This window comes from Dermacentor variabilis, chromosome 6 (genome assembly GCF_050947875.1).
Source record: "Dermacentor variabilis isolate Ectoservices chromosome 6, ASM5094787v1, whole genome shotgun sequence".
Taxonomy (NCBI): domain Eukaryota; kingdom Metazoa; phylum Arthropoda; class Arachnida; order Ixodida; family Ixodidae; genus Dermacentor; species Dermacentor variabilis.
Window position 1 is genome coordinate 174,432,864 of NC_134573.1, and position 20,931 is coordinate 174,453,794.

General features: G+C 44.8%; 1 long non-coding RNA gene across 1 annotated transcript in view; it reads right to left on the reverse strand.

Moving 5' to 3' along the window:
* The window catches only part of LOC142584448 (uncharacterized), a 105,182-nt gene that overhangs the window by 33,850 nt on the left and 50,401 nt on the right, over positions 1-20,931 (reverse strand). The window contains exons 2-3 of the long non-coding RNA XR_012828791.1: positions 5,591-5,753; positions 5,419-5,479 (exon numbers count right to left, since the gene is read on the reverse strand). This is a non-coding gene — a long non-coding RNA (uncharacterized LOC142584448). The remainder of the gene's footprint in view (positions 1-5,418; positions 5,480-5,590; positions 5,754-20,931) is intronic.

Below are 20,931 nucleotides of genomic sequence, written 5' to 3' on the forward strand. Positions count from 1 at the left end.
CGTTAAGCGTTCTGCGATGCAAAATAAACCCATCGTCGATGGAGGACGTGCACCCATGCCCGAGCGTCGCGCGCCACTCAAACAATTATGCAAACGACGCGCCATTGCCCTGAGAAGCACTCATCCAGCAAAGAGCACAGCTGTGTTTTGTGAAGCCGTCGACCCGGACAGAGCCTGAAAACGCGTAGCGTAACAGAGGCTCGCCTTCGATATGGCTTTCTTTGCCTGCGGCTTAGAACGAGCGTTCCGGTAGCCGCTCCCCGACGTTCAAGAACATAGGTTGCGGTAAGAGTACGTAGGTGCTCACATGACCGAGAAGCCCGTGGCACGGCCTCTCCAATTTGGCTCACTCTGCACGTGGTCGGGATGAACAGCATTTTCTTCTCACGGTGTCACGTCTTTCCCGCAACCTTAAGCATGCTGTTTCTCGAGAGATGTTAAAAAAATCGCTGAAATACGTTATTAGGATAGAGTGTCCCCCTTACTTCACCGGCAAACTTCGAACTTTCATATTAAAAGGTCTGATCAGCCCTTGAGTCAAAGAGCGAAGCTCCAGAGCATGTTCAAGTGTACATTAACCCCCGTATTTTACGTCGGAATATCGGATGTCCTTTTTGATGGCTTTAATGATGTGGAAGTTGTTACTCATGTACCATTAGACGTAGGGAGAAATGGACATGTAGTACTCAGCACTCGTATAACGAAAGGGAGCACTTAGTTTAAAGATCAATTGTCTAGAATTATTTTGCCGTTTGTTTCTGTAGCACTGCTAGGTCACAGTATTTCCGTTGCTTAGAATATAAATTAGTATTTTGAAGTTTGAAGTATTGGCAGTTAAAAAAGAAAAAAAAAGAACTGGGCCACTCGTCCGCAATTGAAAGACGATTGTTCAAACATAAACACCAAGTAAAGTGTGCTTAGGGTACGGTGCCCGCTTTCAACCTGAAACAATAAGCTACGGCACTATATTACGTAATGTTTCATTCCCTACCTACATTTTTTTAACGACCTTGTTGTCTTTCTTTTGTCGCGTTTGGTAATAACCTTGTCTTATTTTTTGTATATCGCAATGGCGACACACTTCGGTGACCTATATTTTCAGGTTTGCATCACTTAATAAACAACAGCGATCTCAATAAACGCCAGATAAGGTAACTACACGAGACGTTTATTTGAGGGATCGCCAGCCGTTTGTGCACAGGCGCGAGTAAGAGCGGATGCGAGAGAGAAATTCTGGGGGATTTTGTTCCTTGAATATCTGACTCTGCCTAGGCACTACAGAGGAGGTTTCTTAGCGCGTGTTGTGTTTGTCCTCTAGACATGCCGGCATGGCTAAGTGGGGTCGAGTTTACGTTCCGACGCTGGCTGCCCGGGCAGTGAGGCAGTGGGCACAGACGCGCCATTTGGTGATCGCTGTGTGTGAAGGTACGTCAGACAGACTTTCTCGCGCCTGCGGTGCTGGTGCTGAGTCAGTCATGCCGGACTAAACTTTTCTTGCCTTTGAAGGGGCTGTACCTTCAAAAGAACATGACTGATTTTTCCAGGTGAACAGTAGGGTGAAATAAATTTTGAGTGAAATACACGCACAGCGTCTTGGCAACCGCGGTTTAATGCCACTGCCTGATGTCACGCCGTGAGGATTATTGGATTTGCGTCTCGCCCACGTTAGGTTAGCTTAGGATTACGTTACCTTAGGTAAGATTAGGTTAGCGTAAAAGGCGTTAGGGTGGCACGGCGTATTCTCACAGCGGTTACACCATGAGGATTATTGTCTTTTCGTCTCGGCCACGTTTTCTTAGGTTAGCGTTAGGTTAACGTTAGGCTAGGTTAGCATAAGAGGCCTTAGGGTAGCGCGACGTATTTTCATAGTGGTTGCAAATGCGTCGAGCGTGACCGACGGCGTTTTCAGCCACTTGCGTTCAAACGTGGTTGCTAAGGCGCTCTAACTTCTAGATTTTCAATATATGCGGCCCGGCCTGTGCTACAGTCTCTACGGCTCGCACGGAAACATCTGTGCTGTTATTTCCAAGGTACATCGCCGTAAGGCGCGACAAAGCTATTGTCCGGCTCGACTGGCTGAGCACGAGCTTCGCAAATGGAAGACAGTCCGCCCGACACAGCAGTCACTAAATGGGGCGCCAGTGCCCGCTGCTTCACCTATTTGACCGCGCGGGCAGCCAGCGTCCGAGCGTAAACAAACTCGACCCCACTCCGCAATGCCCGCGCGCCTAGAGCTAAAGGCATATAACGCGCGCTAACAAACCTCCTCCGCAGTGCCTTGACAGAGTCGTATACTCAAGCAGCAAAAGCCCCTAGATCTTCTCTCTCGCACCTACTCTTACTCGCACCTGCGCACAGACGGCTGGCGATCCCTCAAATGAACGTCTCACGTTAACTACCATATTACCAGCGCCACTTAGAAGAAAGATCCCGTACTTTGACGTTCAACGTACCAACAGTCTTGTGCCGTTCACAGCAGTCTTCGGCATACGTAAGCCTCGAAAAAGTTGGGTTGAACCGAAAAGCTGGGTTCAGCCTCTAACTGGCTAGTGCATGGAGAAATTTCACTTTCAATGTTCCTCAATCAATTCTTTGCGGCGTGCCTCTCCACAAAGTGGTGGGCAAACATGGTAGCACAGTGACCCGCTTTGCCTCCAGTTCTCAACGTTTCGCCGATCGAGGAAACGGCAGTTGCGCATCGAAATGCCATCGCACATCGGAATGCGGCCGCTACGCACAGAAATAGAATCAGGAGCTTCGTGGCCGGTAACAGAACGCTTCTTACACTGAGCCACAGATGGGTGCAGAAAAAAAGGAAGATAGGCGCAGCAGGGTATTTGGAAATGTCACGAGATTAAATCAATTGCGTTGAAGGGCATCTCAACGAAAATAATAATAATGTATCGTATAATGCTATAATATAATATTCGTGCCGGTTGACTAATCCATAGCCTAATGTATTTAGCATGCCTAATTCTACGCAAAAGGTATTCAGCGTCTGAATAGAAGGTTCTATAATATAATCCTTCTGAATGCAAAAAGGCCTCGGTGTTTCGAAAAATTAAAGCCTTCGCTACAGACGTAGAAAAAACTTGTAAAACCAAAAATGAGTAAAGCGTGGATAATAATACCTCTCAATAATCTCCTGTGCACCATCTCACTCCAAACATTTAGAAATGATTTCGAAAGCAGAATGGAACTGAGCTGCTTTAGAAACAGGATAATGCTCTCTGTAGTGCGCTGAGCAATGAAACCTGATAATAGTTCTGTGTGCCTAATTAATGAAAGCATGGCGTCCATGGTTGTCCACAAAGCTGTGCTTATGACTTTGAAACGTCGGAGAGACGCGACTGACACAGCCGGAGAGTTATTATAAGCACATGCCTTACCACGAACAAAAGCGATCGACTTACTCGCGCTCACAAGTGATAGTAATAATGCACTGAACAGGGACGGAAGACGCAAACACACGATAGGAAACTTCACTCTCTCATCGTGCAGTTCCACAAGCCATATTAGTTTAAGCCACTCTCATTTGAGTCCACCTAAATATGCACGCTACTTCGAGAGCACCATTGGGGAGTAATTCACGCACGTCACTTTCCCGCTACAGCCATACTGACTCGTCCTTCGAGGGCGAATATGCGTATAGGTGTCGCAAGGCCTCGTAAATTGTGTGCTTGTGCAACTGCACCAAACTATGCAGCGTGCTTGTGTAGGTATGCCGAATAAACGAGAACGGGCTTCATTTTCCTCTCTCTTTTCGGTAGCGCTGGAAGCAAGTTCTGCAAGTCGGGTTCACGTTTCCTAACCTCCATCGTTGAGCAACCCGCGCCATCTCGCAGAAGTGCCTCTGGGTACACGAGTGGCTGATTGACCACTGGCCACGGCGGTCAGTGCTGTACTGTGCTGTCGACGAGGCAAACGTTTTCTGTGCGAACAGACATATGCAGGGTGTTCCAGCTAACTTTAGCCAGAGTTTAAAAAATATGCGAATGCCACGTAGCTAGACAGAAACAAGGCAATGTTGTTTGCCGTCGCTTGAAGATGTTATTACTTTTTTCATTCCGTCTTTAATCGCATAATCAAGGAATAACAAACAAATAATCGTTAGTCCAAACTAATTAATCAACTTTTCAAATATTGTAATTCGATGAAAGGTGTCAATGAGAAAACTGCAGAGAGACATGAAAAACTCCCGATACAGCTTTCTGCAGCTCAACACATACTTTATAAAAGTTTTTCCGAGCGCAAATGCACGCAAAACTGCCGCGCTAATGGCAGCTCGAGGCACTTTGCGTCTATTCGCGGGTTTCGTTCATGCTCGGAAAGACACTTCTATGTAGCACGTATTGAGCAATAGAAAGCTGTATTGAGAATTTTTCATGTTGCTGTACAATTTTCTCATTGACACTTTTCCTCCAAATATAATATTTCAGAAGTTGAGTAAGTAATTGGGATTAAATATCTAAATAGGTGAAATGAAAAAACAAATTGTCTTGGTATATCCAAGGGACAGCAAACAACATTACCTTGGTTCTGTCCGGCTACGTGGCATTCGCATATCTTTAAACTATGGCTAAAATTAGCTGGGACACCCTGTATACCACCATGTAGGTAGTTAAGGGAAATTTTCTTTTATCTGCTTATTCCTGACTGCTGTTTAACTATTGTCGTTTGGGCACTTCTCGGACACCTTAGTTTGAACGCCGGCCACACTTTGCGTAGATATGTCTTTGAGGCGCTCTAAGCCAAGACGGAGGGCGACAATTTTTACTGTAAACCTTTAGTGGCAACGTGAAGTAGAGAAACAGGGTTATCTGGAGAAATTTATGTGGTGGATGTGTGTAGTTAGGTTGACGAGTGTAATTTGGTTGTGTCTTTTCAGGTGTGTATTGCGCGAAATGCTGCGCGGTTCCAACACATCTCTGATGAAAACGAGTAACGGCGCCGGACAACGTGACGTGACTGAGACCGACGAAGTGCTGTCAAGTCCCGTTGTACAGCGTTCTTACTCGTGTTCTTCAGACATGTACGATGTAGCCCAAGTTAGCACGTCATTGGAGTTTAGCTCACTGTAGAAATCCGATATTGGGTGGTGCAATTGTGGTGTCACTTGTAATAAATTATGAGCCGCTGCCAAATTATGAAGCCTGAGACAGGCTGTACTGATTGAATGTCCAGGAATACGATGTCTACTCTTCTTTCCCGCCAGCATGCGAGCAAGATTTGTCATTGTCGTAGGCTGAAATAGAGGGATGCTTCTTAGTTACTACGATAAAAAGACCCTGCTACTCTCAAGTTCAGATTCGCAGCACGCAGTGGAGAGGCTACACATCGTGTCGACACTCGCTCGTAGTGACCTTACAAACAGGAATATCATTACCTGCCGCACACAGTGAATTCATGGGATATTACCTTCATTAGAAAAGGAGCACGAGGTAAGAGTAGTAGACCAGGCGCACGTCAGCTTGCTGCCCTAACGCGAGGCAGGTGGTAAAAAAAAGTTTTTTTTTTTAGAGGACACATCATAAAGCAACACGCGTAAAAACCTAGGCTGTGCTAGTGCGGGACAATGCTTGTGCCTTACCGACTTCACTTAAATGCGACGTCGACCCTTGCACTCCTTATTTTTTTCTTTTACTTTTTGTCATGTAGAAAGGGAGGGAGAAAGCTTGTCGTTAAGAAGGAGAGAGAGGTCCACCTGAGTTGCATTTATCGAGCTGCTTATTTGGCCCAGCCAGGCGAGAAGACTGAAAGATAGAAAAGCGGGTTACAGTGAGAACAGAGAGAAGAGACGAACAGCACGACGGGAAGTACTACTAAAAAATCTACAGCTCGAATCCTGGCTATCTAAAAGTGCGAGCAACGCTTCTATGGCAAATACTCACAAAGTGGCACCAAAGAGACGAAAATAACGTGCTTTCGCATGAATTGGTTCCCGAAAAAAGCAACAGGAGCAGCGAAACTTTGTTGATCGTGCTCCTTGTGAGGGAAAAGGCATAGTATATGGTCCATATATAGTTCCAGGCACATCGACTAAGCTGTCAGTCTGAAAACTCGGTGTATCGCATAAAGTCAACACAATGACATCTAAACGTCACTCCCAACATGAGCCTGCGCAGAAGACGGACGCTGCCAGTCTGTCAAACATGGCAAATATTCGAGCAGAAGATACGTTATGTAGTTGGAACAAATGTTCAGCGAAATGTTGGCATGAATTCAAATTCCCGTGGATGGGATTGAAGAAAGAGAGCAGCCACTTAGCCCAGAAAATAAACCTTGGTGCATGGCAAGCCATGCATAAACCATGCATGGCTTGGTTCAGATATTGAAATTTCGTTCTTGTTTTCGTTAAATAAGGCAAACATTAAATATATAAACCCTGCTCTGAAACCTCTGCTTTGTATTTTTCGTAGCATTTATTCCTATGATATCCATATAAATAAAACATGCGTAGTCCATCCTCAGCTTAGCGGACCACTTGTTTCTGTGGTTTGTAAGCAGAAAAACTGACACCAATATGTTTCATTTTGAATGTTATCGAATTATCTTCTATTTCCTATAGCGTAGTTACACCAAAAGCTTTCTCATAAAGCTGTCAAGAAAAGCACACAAGCACTTATCACGATTGAGGGAAATAGTGCTTATGTCGCTTTCTCAGGATTTGAACGCGGTGAGCTTGAAACACGGCAGTTTTGAGGAACTTCCCCAGCATCTAGTGCAATGCAGCTAGTGCAACTAGTGCAGCACCATCTGAAACACTGCGCGTAACAAGAGGAATCTCTATGCCTACACAATTTATCTGGTTTCTTTCTTCATTTGCTTATAATATGTGGCGATGAACCTAATAATAACAGCGATAATTCATCATTGTGTAGAAAATTGAAGAACGCGTCACTGACGCGTACTCGTAGTACATGACAGCTGGAGGCGATATAAAGAATGAAAATGAAAGAAAAATGCAGCTAAATCGAGTAAACGTGTTAGCACTTCTCTGCCCGCCTTTGGTGTTACCATGACAGAAGGTGGACAAGCCTCGGCAATAAGCGCCTTTTCTCAAATGTCGCGGCAATCGGGTCATTAAAGCAGGAGCAGCGAGCCTGGACGCAGCCACTGATGTATGGCGTTTTGAAGAAGACCAGCGCTTCACTCACTCACTCACTCACTCACTCACTCACTCACTCACTCACTCACTCACTCACTCACTCACTCACTCACTCACTCACTCACTCACTCACTCACTCACTCACTCACTCACTCACTCACTCACTCACTCACTCACTCACTCACTCACTCACTCACTCACTCACTCACTCAAACAGTAAGTGGATCAGTCAGTCAGTCAAATAATCAATCAATCTAACAATGTTAATTTGTGTACTGTAATGCATAAATAATCGTTTTCTTGAAAAAAAGTAAGTGGAACAAAGGAAGTTTGACGGCGCATATCTCGAAATCAGTGCCATTCTCAAAATTATTTCTGAGTCCGTAAACCTTATATACACGCTAGCTACAATTCGTCGACGGAAAGATGTGCCGCAAGGTAAATATTAGAAAGTTAATTAGAATTATCATGTTAATTATTCAATTAAGCTTTTTGATCTGTCGTAGAAGTAGAGACCACCTCATAGAGTAATTTACAGGAATGATTAAAATTGTGCTGTCTATCACACGAAATTTTCTTTTAAATTTGGTGCAGCTAAAAACACACACACACCGCATATTCATTGCATTCAGGATATTTAGATGGCATCTGTTGTTTTGTTGCGTAATTCTGTAAAAAAAAAAAAAAACGCTGGTGAGCGTCACCTCTGTAGAGGTAGTACCGATATAGGCATAGTCCGAACTCGCTATATCTGTGATATTCTGTGTAAAACGATCACGTATTTTCCGTGAAATGCATGTCTCCGCGAGACCTATAGAAACGCACTAATGCTGTAAGAAAAGGCGATCGTGCGGTAACTGGGCATTGACATGCAAAGAATGAAAAATAGGTATAATAAAATAAGAATAAAAATAATTAAAATAACAAAAAGTAACAAAATAATAAGTATAATAAAGAAAAGGTAAGCAAAGGTAAGATGGGCCCAACGCCTGCCTACTCTTTCGGGAGGACGGCATGAAAAGAGGCGAAGAAGAAAAGAAACAAAGAAATATAAAAAAAACAGGAAATAAACAAGTGACAGAGACACAGACAAAAAAAGTATCAACACAGAAAAAAAGTCTATAAGTGGGAGGCCAAATTAATTTTCTGCATGAAAGTTAGGAAGACTCTATGGGCCTGGTCGCGTTGAGCAGCACTCCCTCTCGGAAAGAGGCAATCTTCAAGGGTCGTACGCTTGAGCCCAGTCAGTCCATATTCCTCAGTTAGCAGTGCACGTTACGTGACGAATGCGGGACACCCCAACATAAGGTGCTCAAGTGTCTCACAGGAGCCACAGGACGTGCACGACGGACTGCCCACACGTCCTTGTCGATACAAGCGTTCGCGCACCAACACAGAGCCAACTCTCAATTTCACTAACAGTGCTCTACGCTGTGCCTATGCCATGGACTTACTAACACTAGGCCACTTGTTCACAAGAGGAACAGCAGACAGCTGCAGCTTACTGCAGCTTTCTCATCCGTAAAGCTTTTTGCAGGCACTGAAAGCTGTATGAGCCACGCAACGGCTTTTACTTGAGGCATGTGTGACCGAAGTATCATGCCGCGCTGAAGAGGAAAGTTGGGCTACCTATATAGTGTTCTTGCTATCCATGAGATATCTGGTATAGCAATAAAAAAATCAAAGGTCCATAAAGAAAATAAAGAACCATGCTCAGATGCACTTGAGGAATCCTTGAATGTACCTCGATGCGCTTATGAAAAATAATAGAGAAAACTCTTGCGTTTTACGTGTCAAAACTACGATCTGATTTTAATGCACGCTTTATTTTGGGGGAGGCTCCCGGATAATTTTGACAATCTGGAGTTCTTCATCGTGCACCCAATGCACGGTACACGAGCATTTTCGTATGCCGCTCCCATTGGAATGCGGCCGCCGTGGCCGGGATCGAACTAAGCTATCTCGAGCTCAGCAGCGAAGCACCTTAGCCACTAAGCTACAGTGGTGGGTAATGCGTTACATGGCTCAACAGTTACTTTATAGATTTCTCTTTCTAAGCGTGATATTTTTTTCATGTTGCGTATCTACTTTACTTTATGATGAATACGAGTACACAATTTTTCTCTCTAGTTTATTTTTTTTTTTCGTTGTTGGAACTTCATATGAATGGGCACAACGATAACAGGAAGAAATCATAACTGGTACATTCATGAAAAGAGCACGTAGCAAAAAGGGTTGGGCTTCTTGATGGGAAGACGACACGCTGGTATAGTCCAACTATAGGAAAAGTAATGTTACAGCGCGACAGAGTCATTTGCACCGTAATATATATGTTTCCTGATGTCAGCGACAGCAAACCCAGGGGCCAGTGCGTACACCGCGCAAAAGATCAGCGAATTGCCACGCTCCCTGACCGACTGATTGACTCGAGGCACATTAGCCTTTGCCATAACACTGCACGGAATTACTGGGACGTAGTACAGGATAACACAAGTCCGCGAAGGCGCGCCGCAATGCGCCGTCAGAAACGCTCCCGAAACAATACCGGCGTCCAACGCGAATCGTGTCTATACCGTGAAATACACGGCGGGCCGAAATTGCACGCCCGCCCATTCATACGCGAAAGGGTAGACAGAGCGAATGCTCTGTCGACCTTATGTCTCTGTCTTATAGAATAAATAAATAAATAAATAAATAAAATAGACACCGTAGAACACAGTGTCGAACGTATTCTTTTTTTTTTACTATAGTGCTGAAGCAGCCCCAACAGCCACGCGGTTGATTCATATATATTGCCATTTCTTTTGCCCCCACTTATGTGTAGATTGCCTGCGTTCCCTATGATGGCAGTATACAATATAGATAACGGTGATTGCATGTTTGTGCAAGATGCGTTTCTCTGACGAAAACGGGGATTATATTTCGTCGCTCCATTTGTCGGACAAAAGCGAGCTTGAAAAAGAATCGAAACGTTCTATTTTCGTGAAGGTCGAAGACTGCTCGAGACGAATTCAGAAGTCGGTGCAACCATTGTTCGCGATTGTTTTTTTTTCCTAAACCATTATTTGCTTATACTTCACTTTGAACCCGAAAACATTCTTGGCGCTCATTCTCGAGAGTTAGAGTTAAGTCTCTACAAAGACTTCGACCACAGTGGAAAGCACTTTAAACACAGTACCTAAACCGGTCTCAGCCAACGACGATGTGCAACTTGTCAATCTTCTGAATGTGCTTGTCAACGTCACCAGATCTCTAATCGCCGGTCGCCCGACACCAGCAGCGTCACCAGCAGAGCAACTTTTGGAGGCCCTCGTTCCAGTCCTCAACGGCCTTCCCTAGTCGTTTTACCAGAAACAATTTTAACAGTTATCAGCAGCCTCGCCCCTTTGTGCTTCAGTGGAATGTCATGTCGATGCGACTGCGGCACGCTGATATAGTTCTTCGACTCATCGCTATGGAGACTCCGCCAGACGTTATAGCGCTTCGGGAAACTAACGTAAGGAAAAATTAATATCGATTGCCAGGCTTCGTGGGGGTCCACAGTAACACCTTATGCGCTGAAGCAGCTTGTGGTTCTTTCCAGTGTGTGGACGCTGCGCATGCACGCAATGCCTCGAAAGCATCAGTGTACGCACGTGGTGACTTAGATTTAGCAGTTCATGACACAGACGGCATCTGTGATGATGAGTTTGAGTGTGCAGCTGTTACTGTGAGCCTCAGGTGTGATCCTCTACGACGGTGGCAAGCATATACAACAGGCCCACACGTTCTTCAGATACCTCACTACTTGAGTGCTTAGTGTCTCGGTGTGGTGCATCGTTTGTGTTATGCGGAGACGGTAATGCCCACCATCCGGAGTGGGGTTGGCGTCCACAAGACAATTCTGGAGCAGAGATGAATGAGATCATTATCAAAACGAGCTCCAAATACTGAATGACGGTTCACCTACATTTATGGGTAGAGGAAAGGAGCATTCCACTATAGACCTAGCGATATCAACGAGAGATGTGTGCTTAGTCTGGTCATGTGAACCTGACCCGTGGGGCTCAGATCACCTACCCTTTAGGTTAACACCAACACATACTGCGGGGCGCCAGACTGTCGTGTATACAGTGACAAACTGGGACAAGTTCCGTCAGCTAATCTCAGAGGCACCATTTCAAGACAGCCTGTTCAAACTGATGAGCGAGTGTTTACGAGAAGCTACAGTGCAACGACGACGTAGTATCGGCAACCCAAACACCGATCTAAAGCTCTAGCGGCTCCACGCATGTCGACGGCGCGCTTATAGGCGGGCAAAGCGTTCTAAGCGAGGCACCGAAAGGACAATATATAATCGCATTGACGCAGCCATACGGCGGCATATAAAACAGCTTCGTCGCAAGAGCTGGGAAGTCTTATGTAGTTCGCTGCATACTGGAAGTGGTTTACTTCCAGTATGCAGACGAAGTGATTTACTTACTCCCGAAGGCTCTCCCGAAATCTGCAAGAATCCTACGGCTGAATTGTGCATAGCGACTGGCCAGTCACCAAAAGTTCTAGCGGCGGCGCTTGCGCACCTTTTCGTCTCTCCTGCATCCAGTGACACCACAAATGGTGACCTTCCTTCTTCGACACATAACCGCTTTTTACCGTCCAGCCTGCAAGATGGAAGAGGTATATTTCACTCTTGAGGAGCTGCGACAGGCGCTGAGCCTCTTCAAACGCCGCACTGCTTCAGGTGAAAATGGTGTGACATATCAAGCATTGCAGAACGCTAAAAAAATTTAATTATGAGTTTTTGCGTGCCAAAACCACTTTCTGATTATGAGGCACGCCCTTAGTGGTGGACACCGGAAATTTCGACCGCCTGGGGATCTTTAACGTGCCCCCAAATCTAAGTACACGAGTGTTTTCGCATTTCGCCTCCATCGAAATGCGGCCGCCGTGGCCGGGATTCGATTCCGCGACCACGTGCTCAGCAGCCCAACACCATAGCCACTGAGCAACCACGGCGGGTGCAGAACGTTGATAAGAGTTTTTATGACCGTATATTGGACGAGTATAATTAAGTATGGAGAGCTGGTTTAATCCCTGCTGAATGGAAATCGTCCATGGTGATACCACTTTTAAAGCCCGGGCGCCCTGCAAGACACCTCGTGTCCTACCGGCCAATATCCCGAACTTCGAACGTCATCAAGTTAATGGAGCGTATGGTCTTGTTTCGCCTAGGTGTCATGCTAGAGAAGCTGAATTTTTCCCTGATGTCATGATTGGTTTTCGTCGCCATCGTTCAGCTCTGGACAGCATATCAGACCCCGAATTTGCTAGACGAAACAAGCATTCCACCTACATGCTCTTCCTAGACATACAGCAAGCTTCCGACTCAGTTCCACACAAGACGATTATTTTCGCTCTCGCAACCGCGGGAATTTTGGGTCGTCTGCTCCGCTTTGTGCATAATTTTCTATCGCAGCGCCAGATGAAAGTGCGTGTCGGAGGAATAACTAGTGAATCCCGAAATGTGAAGTGCGGTGTTCCACAAGGCAGCCTTTTATCGCCGCTTTTGTTTAACATCGTACTCGCCGCGTTTCCAAGTGGTTTGCCTCGGGACAGTGACTTCCTTCTGAGCATAGCTGTCTACGCAGATGACATTGCTCTGTGCATAAGCGGCCCTTCGCACCTTGGTCCGCGGCTTCGTGCAAGCTTGCAAAGAGCTCTTTACTTAACTTCGGACCACTTGGGTGAAGTTGGTGTCCACATATTATGTGCTAAGTCAGCTGCAACAGCATATCACTGTAAACAACGCGCTCGTCGAACAATGAGCCGACTGTACCTTGATGAAATACCTATAAACTGGGTGCCACAACACCTTTATTCGGTGTTAATTGTGGATGATCGCAACTCTTGGCGCCCTGCCATTAAATTTGTACGACGCAAATCGCGCTCCCTCCTGAAGTATGTGGCCGCCTTGACTGCTGGAAGTGCTGGCTGCGACCAAACAACGGCTGTCCATGCGTACCAGTCATCTCTACACCCAGGCATTGTGTGTGCGCTACCAGTGCTGAGCTTACCCACCTAGTTTGATGGCCCAACTGGGACGAGATCACCACGTTGCCCATCGACTAATGCTTGGATTAGCTCGTGAGGCGTAATCTGTTGCATTACTCACTGCCCTGAGGCTGAAGCCCCTGAGGCTGCAAGCAGACCAGAGAGCTCTATATCATATTGAGTGTCTTCACCGCGCATCTAGTGGTCAATCACTCCTTGCTCGTCTCATTCAGCGCCCGCTATCTTGCAAAGGGAAAATGGCGGCATTTTTTAAAATAAATATCACTGACATTTCTGAACATGCTGCCTCAGTTACAATTCCGCTTCCGAAAGGTATCATGAGACAAGTGTTCTCCATTTACCTCACAATCCCTGGCATACACAAAAAGTCTGATATGCCTGTTTCGGCAATATTCCAATTGGCTCAGTCTCACATATTCGAAAGATTTCCAGATTATCTTGATTTCTAGATTGCATGATTGCGTAATTTACCGTAACATTACGAATGACACTGACCGCCACTCCCTACAAACTGACCTCCATGCAGTAAGTACATGGCGCTCATCCTGGTTATTGTCCCTTAACGTTTCTAAAGCTAAACTCGCGTTTCACTCGTACATCTCGTATTCCAACCACTTACATGCTTAATAGCAGTACTGTAGAACTAACAACTTATAAGTACCTTGGGGTGCACCGTCAGGGTGACTTAATATGGCATCACCATATCGACCTCACCTTTGCGCCTGCTAACCGCTCAGTTGGTGTTCTTAAACGTAACCTCAAACATGCTCCTATCCACGTAAAAAAGCTTGCTTATGCTATCCTAATACGCCCTAAAATTGAATATGCTGCGTCAATTTGGAACCCCGATCAGGCCAACGCTATTTCTAACATCGAATCCTTGCAGAGCCGAGCTGTTCCTTTTATTTTTTCAGACTAATTATCCCATACAAGCGTGTCAGAACTAAAAAAGCGTGCCCATCTGGAAGACCTATCGTATCGCCATAAACTTGCTCATTTAACACTTTTCCATAAGCTTTATCACCATCCATCTCTTCAGGATGATTTCTTTCAGTCACCCCATGCCATCTTTCAACGACGTGATCATTCTTTCAGAGTTAAACGCCTAAAGCGCCATTCATTATCTCATGCCAACTCATTCATTCCTCGCACGATTATTCAGTGGAACAATTTGCCATCGCACAACGCCACAGAAACTGACACGAAAAATTCCAAGATTTATTTCGCTGTGATGGAAATGTGTAATAATATTTTGTTCATTCTTCTTTTATTCATCCTTTCCTTTCTTATTATGCTTTACGTTTTCATTGCTGTTTTTATTATTGCTCTATATATTGCTGTTGCTTTTTCTAATATCTACAGCGTTATTCATGATTGTATCGCCCCCCCCCCTACGTAATACCCTCCCCGGGGGGGGCCCTTAGGGGTAACATGAATCAATAATAATAATAATAATAATAATAATAATAATAATAATAATAATAATAATAATAATAATAATAATAATAATAATAATAATAATAATAATAATAATAATAATAATTTAAGGGCATATATTTACTGCGCTCTATTGGTAAGATTGGTCAGCCAAATGAATTACGAGGATACCTGCAAGGTTCAAGTAGATTCGAAACACAGAATCATTGGACTTCTACATAAATTCAGGTCGGAGCTTGAAAGTGAAGCCTATGGGCTCCATTAGAAAATAAAAAAAAGAAGAATAGACGTTCGCAGCTGAAGAAACATTGCATTTTTCTTCTGAACCTGATGCTACAGTCGGCTGAACAGGACCCTTCTTTCTCTAGACAGAGGAATCAGACGGAGCACTCAGACAGCCGCCTGTATGTCCCTAATGGGTCGTCGTTTTTGTTTCTCCACGCTACACCATCCGTACTGTTTCCAAGAAAGAGCATTCTCACTCGGCCTCTGCCCTCGTATTGATGGGAAGTACAGTGCAGTCGGGATCTTCCTCCGAGCTCAGAAGGAAGATCCAGGCAGCACTGTGAGCGCGTGCTGGGGCAATGGCGGCGAAGCCCCTGTCTGCATCGCGATACAGATTTCGAGAATCCGCCTCTCGGTCTACAATTTAGAACGTTTCGATGAGTACGCTCGGTCAATACGTACATTGTCTCTCTTTAAATCCGCGCATCCTTGTAAAAGTTGGAGCCAGGGACAACTCATTGAGGTTCTGGTCACAAAAGGAACTGAATATGTCTATATGCGCACGCGTCCTTGTGCATTTTGTATGATGAAGCTCAATTGCGTCTCTTCTGCCTGTGTATTATGTAATATACTTATTTTTCTCATTCGTGCGCCTGTTTATGTAGGACGTCATCGCAGTTTAAATGTATATATCTTGGGAACTGACTATGCGCGTATGTCTTGGGACTCAGTAGCTTGTATCGTGCGACTTGTACTACCCCTTTGTCTCTGAAATTCTAGTGTGTCGATGACTGTATGCAGTTGTCATTTGCTCTTTTTAGCTGACGCCGCTGTACATTTTCTGAGCCTGTGATGTTTCTTCCTAAAGTACGTTATTATTATTATTATTGTTATTATTATTATTATTATTATTATTATTATTATTATTATTATTATTATTAGTAGTAGTAGTAGTAGTAGTAGTAGTAGTAGTAGTAGTAGTAGTAGTAGTAGTAGTAGTAGTATCCGCCACTATTATAGGGTGGCTCAATCTAGTTCCTTTAATTTTATTTCAATAAAAAGTAATTAGACAGTCTAATAGAAGTTGATATACGTTCAACGATGAGGTGTGAAAAAGACAAAAAGAAAGCCGGAAGACTTGAGGCGTCAAACTTCAAGTGTTATCTTTTGGCTTTCGACTATTGACGTGTTTGGAAGTCTATGAACTACAAGCGAGCAGAAAGAGACTTGTTAACAAGAAAGGTCTGTGTACCGTGTATGGCAATGGCGACGTGTATGCAAGAAGAAAACACAGTCTGTTTGACGTGTATACGCTTAAGACTAACTATGGTGGTGTTTGTAAGACTTTTCTAATTCAAGGTTTCACTGTCTGCTCTAGGTTCAACCACTGACGACGGTTTTAGCTACACACGTTTAGAAAAGTACACTTCGCCTTGCACGGAGCAGTAAATGCAGTATCGACAAAACCTCTGAATAAATTTGCATCCTCTTTTCTGCTGCCTTATCGCAACAAAAGGAGATCTCTTTGTTATTCAGTCATTGGACATTGTTTCTTGCTGTGGAACCGGAATAGCTCCAGTGCCATCGACTCAGAGTTTCCTTTGTATTCACGGCATGTTCCTCGGCAGAGACGAGATGAGCGTGTGTGGTGGCGTAATGGCGGTCGCTAGGCTAGCCTCTCCAGCTATCGTTAAACTTTCTCTTTGACGTTTTAATGAGGTTCATCACGAAATAAAGCCTTTATTCTGTGTCTGCGAGGTGACCATTGAGTTAAACAGCTTAATACGTAGGCTTCTTTGTGTATGCGAAGGAGGGCATGCCTCAGAATTCCCTGGGAGGGGTCCTACCGAAGATAGCTCTCACTTTTGCAAAGAAAAAGTGGGAGCTATCTCTCTTTTGACATCTGAGGCTTCACATCTCACATCTGAGCCCCACATCCCAGATCTGAGGCCCCACTTTTGTGATGTAGAAGTAGGGTTTCAGATGTGGGCCGTACAGATCTAACACTTGAATACACAGGGAACATTATGGCTCCTCGCTGTATGTATATACTGACGTATCTGTCTCGTCATAGGCGTCAGCCGCGGCTTTCGCCGTGCCTGCACATCGTGTCATTCGACGGTTTCATCGCCGTAATGGAAGTAGTGGCCATCAGAGAGACCATTCTCTATATTTTGCTACAGTCACCTTATGTACGGATAATCTTTAGTCACCCGAAATCGACTCTTCTGCTAGTTAGAGTGGTTATGAAAGAAAGCTCCTCATGAGTGTTGGCTCTTCAAACTGCCGAGCTATACACCCTAGTGAAAGAGAACTGCCAGCACATTACATTTCATTGGTTTCCCAGTCACTGTGGTGTTTTGCATGGTAACGAAATGGCCCATGTAGAAATGAAGAAGGCACTGGAAGAATCTTAACCACTGCTTGCAATTCATTATTCAAGAGCGGATGCCAAAATGCCTTCTCTCAAGTATCATGCGAAAAGCAGCAGAAAATCACTGGAACTATCCGGAAAATTGCCACAGACGACTCCAGATATTGGACCCTAACATTAAATTTAGGCTACCACCACTGTGTCAGTCTTCTGCACAGACTTAGGCTGGAGTGGCGTTTACGTGTGAGTATGTGTACCTAATACGAGTCACTGAGTCTCCAGACTGTGTTGTGCCATGTGCATGAGACTATATAGTACATGTGCTGTGACTGTCCTCGGTACGTGGAAGAGCGATAGACGTTGAGTAATGATCTCGCGCGCTTCGACAGTCCATAGTTGTCGGAGAACGTTATTTTAGTCCCTTCCAGCTCTTACCTTACTGTTTAAAAAGTACGGATCTAGAGTGTAGGCTTTGGGTAGTTCTAATTGCGCGAGACAGGAAGACAGCTGTGGTGGATTAGAGAGCAAAAGGGGATGGCCGATCTTCTAACTGACAATAAGAGGAAAAATCGGAGCTGGGCAGGCCATGTAATGCGTAGGAAAGATAACCGGTGGACTTTTAGAGTTACAGAGTGGGTGCGAAACAGAAAATATGGTAAGGGTTATGAAATTAAGAAATTTGTAGGGGCACTTTGGAATTAGCTACTGCAATACAGGGGTAACTGGAGATCTCTGGGAGAAGTCTTGGTCCGTCAGTGTACATAAAGATAAGCGGCGGTGGTGGCGGCTGCTGCTGAAAACGATAAATTGCTTGTTATACGTATTGCATCTTCGTTCTATCGTCATCGTCATCCATCATGCTTCTGTTTCTTTCCCCCAGCGAAGGAATGTTCTCAGGCTAACATCTCTGCATTTCGTATGCTTAAACTTCTCTGTCTCTCCCTCTCTCTCTGTCCATCTCCCTATCTCTGCTATGCATTATTTGCCCGGTTAGTCTGTCTGATTGCAGAAGGCCGGTGCCTGTCTAACGTTGCAATGCTCTCCGCATAGGGGGTGGTAAGAGACAACTATCTCCCATTATTAACAAAAAAGCGGATTCGAGACACCACCAATTTTCTTGCCAAAGATTCGCAGAAGAGGCGCCAGCCAAATTAGTGAAATGACCGTAAATACGCAACATGAACGATTACCTAACTTAACACTTTATGTTTCAAATTTATTTTGAGGACTTTCGCGCTCATGTCGAACTTAAGCCGATCGGTGCCCAAAGCACTAAGCTAGTGGCTTAAACTCAAAGCAGTAAGCAGGAATGCCGAGACTAGCAGCACTGAAATATCCGGCTCAAAGCATGCGGTGAAATGCGTTGGTGGTCTAGTAATTTTCCCAGCAGGTCTTCCTTCTGCACTGAGTAATGAGACGGTTGAAAAATGGCCTATCTTGTGGTAGATTTTGATAAAGATTATTGCGATCTTAGTCGAATTTGGTCTCCAATAGCTATCAAAACGTGACAGAAACAAGTTCTCTTTCCGATACATGGCTCTTGTGCAAGACAGCCCTTGTTCAACCACTCGACTGTAGGCCACTGTGGCCGCATTTCGATGGGGGCGAAATGCAAGAATGCCCATGAACCGTGCATTGTACGCACGTTAAAGAATCCTAGGTGGTCAAAACTAACCCGGTGTCCCCCAATATGGCGTGTCTCATAATAATATAGCCGTTTTGGCACGTAAAACATCATAATAAAAAAAATAAAAAAAAGCAACTGATGCTCGAGCTGTCGGAGGGCGACAGAAACCACGGCTTCAACGCCTCCGAGCTGAAAGCAATTGTTTCTAAAAAAAGAACGATTATGAAAAGTGCTGTGCGGCGTACTGATTTTAAATAAATAACCTAGAGCTATCTATGGAGGAGTTAATGACATCTTAGTTGAAATCACGAAAAGGAAAATGGCATAGGCAGTACTTGTAATGAGGAGCGAAGATAACCGATCGTCATTAAGGGTTACGGACTGGATTCCAAGGGAAGGGAAGCGTAGCAGGGGGCGGCAGAAAGTTAGGTGGGCGGATGAGATTAAGAATTTTGCAGGGACAACATTGCCGCAGTTAGTACATGACCGGGGTAGTTGGAGAAGTATGGGAGAGACCTTGGCCCTGCAGTGGGCGTAACCAGGCCGATGATGATGATGATGATGATGATGATGATGATGATGATGATGATATATGGAATAGCAGGCCTGACTCAGGAAGCAACAGAATTCTGTATTAATACCGCCAACTCGGCCTGTATTAATACAGGCCGAGTTTGCGGTCGTGTTTTGCAAGCCGTATTGGTCTGCATGAAGATGCCAGTATGAATGTGACTCGGCACAGCAGAATTCTAAGCCACGTTTGCATGAATGCGACAAGTGGCGGCATCTAATCGCTTTCGTATAGCGTCACATCGGCATGTGTGCGACGTTGATGCGCTAGAAAGGCGAATCGCAATAATGCGCGAGGTGAACGTAGATTGAGACGGGTAATTCGAATCACGTGGTGCACGTAAACGCTTGCGTAACCAATCGAGGTAGAGAGAAAAATCACCGCCGGCGAGCGCACTCCTCCACTCACCGGCAAAACACACACTCCTGAAATGTCTTCAGCCTGTTTCGGACGAAATGTGTTGCGCAACATCTAAATGCTGTCGCATAGTACTGCTGCGATGCGTCATAAAATGTGACACGCTGCTGTCGCATTCCTGTAAACGCGGATCTAGAAAGGCATAGCAAGAAGTTTCCTGTGTGCAACTCGGTATATTTCCGAAAAAAGTTGGTCATGTGCTTTGCCTGAGAATAAGACAAGTCATCTATATCTGATGTGTAAGCATCGCGTTTTCTGTTATTTCTGGCGCTGGTTTCCTAAAGGAAACCGCACCTCAACAAACAAGAATCATTTAAGTTATCTCGTGCGACTTCGTACACAACGGCTGACAGTACGTTACCATTTGATATACATAAAATGACTGGCTCAATATGCGCTCTCAGTGGAAGAGGAAAGGGATGAACCCCGGCCAGATAGATCCAGGATTAAAGAGCCACAATATTTACGAATCTCGATGATCTTGCAGTATTGCCTCTCCAACGAGCGTGCGCGACGGTATTTAAATTCGCTGAATCTGCCTTGAGTACCATGCATAGTTTTCGGGCTTCAAAGACAATTCTTTGCTATAATTTAAAACAGCACTTGTAGAAAAAAAAGGTTTCTAAAATTTCAAAAAAAAAAATACAAAGGAATGGAAGGGGAAGGTAAATAAAACTGTTTCCTCCCACACGTGTGTGTGCAGGAAAAATAAGGCAGAGCGGCGCGATTGCTGTTTTTTTGTTCGTTATTTCCTTGCGGACAAAATAAGTCTAGGGCTTTTTCTTTAGAAAAGCCATATCTAAGCTTCCGATCTACAGCAGTAACCTCAAAATCGCTAACGATATTGCGTTAATGTGATTATGAAGTGATACGAATCATGATCTAAAGGTGGTTTAAAAAGACAACTTTTGTGATGGTAACGGAATCGACCACGCATAGGTGTGGGCGCCGACTGTAATCTGTCTTGACTGCGTAGTGTTGTAACTAGCCCGTAAACGCATATTCTGTCTCACAACGTTTTAAACGGAGTTTACCACTGCAAGCTGTGAAGGAATACATTTCCCTCTTCTTACTGAACTGAGTGTAACAGGCTTTCAGCGGCTAGCTGCTGTCATCATGTC